This window comes from Rhinatrema bivittatum, chromosome 3 (assembly GCF_901001135.1).
Source record: "Rhinatrema bivittatum chromosome 3, aRhiBiv1.1, whole genome shotgun sequence".
Taxonomy (NCBI): domain Eukaryota; kingdom Metazoa; phylum Chordata; class Amphibia; order Gymnophiona; family Rhinatrematidae; genus Rhinatrema; species Rhinatrema bivittatum.
In genome coordinates, this window is record NC_042617.1 from 213,980,368 (window position 1) to 213,985,769 (window position 5,402).

A 5,402-nucleotide genomic window follows, 5' to 3' on the forward strand; every position below is an offset into this window, starting at 1 on the left:
TACACTTAAATGCAGCCCTAGGTTCTCAAACGAGTCTCAACCGCCATGGTCGGGGGATTCTCCGATGGCAGCAGGGAGGATAAGACCTTAAAAAGGTGAATTTACAAAGCGTTGCGCACATAAAAATTAGCACAATAAAGATCTTCTTTATGAATGTTGGTGTGATAGAGTTGTTTTGTTTTTTACAAATGTATTAGGACCAGATGGAGGGGGTGGAATGGGAGGGGTTGGTTAATCGTAGGTAGGCCAGAGGTGGTTATCCAAACCCGAGTTTGTTGTGTAAAGCACCATAACCTTAAACTGGACACGCCAGACAATTGGGAGCCAGTGAAGGTCAATCAGCACGGGGTAATCTACGATTTCATATTCAGTCCAGTTTAGAATTTGTAACAACTAAAGCCTGGAGAGCGTATGCAGGTAGTCCATAATATCAGGAATGACGATAGCTGGGCATAATTATAATCTGTACCACAAAGTTTTGAATGGTTTAAGAGTGGTTTTTAAGAGCGAAGTAAATTAATCTTATAATAGCTAGCCTTAAATCTGCTGCATCCGCAAATCTAAAATTACTTCTAAGCTCTTTGCCTGCTCAACAATAGATATAGCAGCATTGTCAAATATAAAAGAAGAGGGCACAGCAAACTTCTCTGACCTCTGCAAGACCATCTTTTCACTTTTATTCAAATTCAATGCTAATTTATTTTGAATCATCCAATTCTTTTCTACCCAGAGGCAAGCAGCAATAGTGGTAAATCTAGGAGACCGTGAAGCCGATAGCAGAACAAAGCATTGAATAGCATCAGCAGTATCCATGTGCTTTCGGACCGACAGCCTTGCAGTACATGGATACAGGATAAGGTTGCAAGGGGTTTATTAGAGATGTAAAAACAAATAGTTCCTAATTGACAGCATAGGAGATTATATAAAGATTTACTTTACAAAAAAAGGATAAGGCTTGTATCTAATCCAAAGGTGCAGTCCAGGTGTTTACACAGTGATTCTTTCCAGTGATAGTACGAACACAGTTTGACAAGACTTCACAATACAGTTCAATACCGTATTTTCCGGTGTATAAGACGACTGGGCGTATAAGACCACCCCCCCCCCTTTTTTATACATATTTTTAAGAAAAAAAATTTTTACACTCAAACAGGAGCAACCCTATCTATGAAAAGGCAACACTACAAATACCGTATATCAGGCCCTAAAAACCAATATACCTCTTATTAGGAAAACAGAACTAGCAAGCAGCTATAGATCCCCACACATAAATAATTGTAAAACTATACTAATAAGCAGAATAAATGTTTCAAAACAGCTATGAACAGAATAACATCCAACAATTCAAAACTCATAAAAACTATTAAACATTCTCCAAACACCAATAAAATATTTCAAAAAAGCAGACACATCACATAATATTAAATAATTAAAATGGCAGTCAATCAAGAAAAATAAACTTAAAAAGCCACCTTTCCTTACCCCCTCCAGCAGCTCTCCTATTCCTCTTCCTTAGGGCCCATGTCTCTCACACACACACCATACCAGTCATGCCCCCATGACCAGTTTCTGTCTCTCACGCACCAATCATTTCCCAAACAGTCTTTGACACACACACCAGACACCTTCCTGAACAGTTTCTCTCATGCCATACACACACACAGGCTTCCCACTCCCGTGTTCTGCTTACCGTACATATACGGGCTTCTCACTCTCATAATCACTTTCTCTGTCTCACACACACACACACCAGTCTCTCTCTCATTTCCATGCTCACTCTCCACGTGCACAGGCTTCTCATTCCCTGAATCACATTCTTTCTCTCACATTCACACACAGCAGTCTCTTTCTCTCACACACACCGTCACCTTATCAACCAGTCTCTCTCTCATGCACGCGCACACACACACACAGCCAGTCCTCCCGCTCCCATGCTCTCTCTCACATAATCAGGCTTCTTACTCCCATACCCAGATTTCTCACTTCCATGCTTTTTCTCTCTCTCACACTCACATACACATCAGTCATCTCTCTGAGCAGTCACTTTCATTGTCTCTCACACACATGAGCTCGCTGACCAGTTAGTATAGCTGTGTTTAAAAAAGGATTGGATAAGTTCTTGGAGGAGAAGTCCATTACCTGCTATTAAGTTCACTTAGAGAATAGCCACTGCCATTAGCAATGGTTACATGGAATAGACTTAGTTTTTGGGGTACTTGCCAGGTTCTCATGGCCTGGATTGGCCACTGTTGGAACAGGATGCTGGGCTTGATGACCTTGGTACTGACCCAGTATGGCATTTTCTTATGTTCTTATGTTCTCTCAATCACACACATGCTCTCAATCAAATGCATTCTCTCACTTATACACAGGCTGGCTGCTTCTCTCTCTCTCTCTCACTTACACACAGGCTGGCTGCTTCTCTCTCTCTCTCTCTCACTTACACACAGGCTGGCTGCTTCTCTCTCTCTCTCTCTCTCACTTACACACAGGCTGGCTGCTTCTCTCTCTCTCTCTCTCTCACTTACACACAGGCTGGCTGCTTCTCTCTCTCTCTCTCACTTACACACAGGCAGGGTGGCTGCTTCTCTCTCTCTCTCTCTCTCACTTACACACAGGCTGGCTGCTTCTCTCTCTCTCTCTCTCACTTACACACAGGCTGGCTGCTTCTCTCTCTCTCTCTCTCTCTCACTTACACACAGGCTGCTGCTTCTCTCTCTCTCTCTCTCACACCAGGGGCTAAAGGCTGGCTCCCTCTCTCTCTCTCACTTACACACAGGCTGGCTGCTTCTCTCTCTCTCTCTCACTTACACACAGGCTGGCTGCTTCTCTCTCTCTCTCCTTCACTTACACACAGGCTGGCTGCTTCTCTCTCTCTCTCTCACTTACACACAGGCTGGCTGCTTCTCTCTCTCTCTCTCACTTACACACAGGCTGGCTGCTTCTTCTCTCTCTCACTTACACACAGGCTGGCTGCTTCTCTCTCTCTCACTTACACACAGGCTGGCTGCTTTCTCTCTCTCTCACTTACACACAGGCTGGCTGCTCTCTCTCTCTCTCACTTACACACAGGCTGGCTGCTTCTCTCTCTCTCTCTCACTTACACACAGGCTGGCTGCTTCTCTCTCTCTCTCTCTCACACTTACACACAGGCTGGCTGCTTCTCTCTCTCTCACTTACACACAGGCAGGCTGCTTCTCTCTCTCTCTCTCTCACTTCCACCCCCACCCCCGAGCACAAATAGTAGCTGCAGCAGCTTCCTCCTCCAGCCCCCGCAGGCCAAGAAAGAAGAAACCCATCGGCCGCGGGAGGCTCACGCTGCTGTCTCCTTTCCCGATTACCAGCTCCTTCGACTGCTCGGGGCCGTTCCTGCTGTCACCGCTGCAATTTTTTCACGCGGCACGGTTCTTTCTTCCCGCGCATCACTTCCTGTTCCGGTTCAAAGGGGGGGGGGGGGCGGGAAGAAGACAAGGCCAGCCGCGGATGCCACAGCTTTTTTTTTTTTTTGCACCGCTGTCGTTCCCGCTGGGCTTGAACGTGCTTTTAGCCCAGCGGCAACGGCAGTGAGGTGCGCGGGAAGGAGAAAGCCGTGCCACATGAAAAGATAGCAGCATCGGCCCCGAGCAGTCGAAGGAGCTGGTAATCGGGAAAGGAGACAGCAGCGTGAGCCTCCCGCGGCCGATGGGTTTCTTCTTTCTTGGCCTGTGGGGGCTGGAGGAGGAGGTGATGCAGCTACTATTTGTGCTCGGGGGTGGGGGTGGAAGTGAGAGAGAGAGAGAGAGAAGCAGCCTGCCTGTGTGTAAGTGCGAGAATGCATTTGATTGAGAGCATGTGTGTGTGATTGAGAGAAACTGGTCAGAGAGCAGGTGTGCCCGGCGTATAAGACGACCCCCAACTTTTGAGATTTTCTTGGGTTAAAAAGTCGTCTTATACGCCGGAAAATACGGTATATATATTTAACACTTCACATAAGCAAGAACTTACAAGTCTCTTCCAGGATCCGACACTCTGGCCGCTGTGCCCTCTAAATCAGTGGTTCTCAACCTTTTTCCCATCATGACACACTGCTCATTACAATTCATGGCGGAAATAAAAAATAAAGACCCAGTATTATTTTTATTGTTAAGAATGACAAGGGAAATATATGTATTCTGTCTGAACAGAAATAGCATAAATAGTAAACATCCCACATCAAAACAGCACCAATTTCCAGTACTCAAACAGTAAACACCTTACCTAAGAAAAGGCAACACTGAAAATATTACACCAAGCCTTAAGACACCAATACACCTCCTATAAGGAAAACAGAACAAGCCAGGCTACCATAGAGCGCTACACAAATTACAGACCAGCAGAAAACTTCACCTGAATCACATGTGCTGACCCTCACCTAACAAAGAATAAAGAGACCAAAACGCATAACTAGAAGCATACAGACAAAAACTGAATTGGCAACTGCAACAAGCCAGAGTCTGTGTATGCAATGTAACAAAGGAAAAAAAGAAACCACCAGTCCTTATAAAACAAAGGAAAAAATATAAAATCAATAGCAGCAAAACCATACTAACAAAAAGAACAGATTATTTCAAAACAGCTGATGAATGGCAAATCCAATAATTAAAAACTCATATAAAAAAAGCAAGTTTGCTTACCGTAAACGGTGTTTCCATAGATAGCAGGATGAATTAGCCATGCTGTCTGGGAGCGCGTCGCGACCGGTCAGTAGGTGAAGTTTTCTCAGTTAGTACAGAGTTTTGAACTCTGTACGGCTGCATGGTGAGCTTCCCGCGCGATTGCCTTGTTACCTCAGACTCTTGTAGCCAAGCGAGATGTACGTGGAAAAGTTTTGGTAGAATCTGTAGACTGTCTATGGAGGTGGGAAGGGATCACATGGCTAATTCATCCTGCTATCTACGGAAACACCGTTTACGGTAAGCAAACTTTCTTTTTCCCGTCGATAGCAGGGCTGAATTAGCCATGCTGTCTGGGAGTCCCAAGCTCCCGGGTTGTGTCCATATAATATGTTTTATGAGTTGAGGACACTACCCTTCAAAAAAGGTAGACAGTCTTGTTCATTATTTAGGGTTGATAGAACTGCTGAACCCAGAGCTGCATCAGAAGATGTTTACTGTTCGATACAGTAGTGAGATGTGAAGGTATGAAGAGAAGTCCAAGTTGCCACTTTGCAGATGTCCAGCAGCAGAACCTTCCTCAAATGCACAACAGATGCTGCTGTTGCATGTATCTGGTGTGCTTTAGGTTTGACGTTCAAAACAAGAGAACATTTATTGAAGCAGAATTGAATGCATTGGGACAACCAACTAGCAATGGTTCTCTTGGAGACTGGCTGGCTTGGATTATTAGGGTTAAAGGAGAGGAACAGTTGAGATGGTCTGCATTGA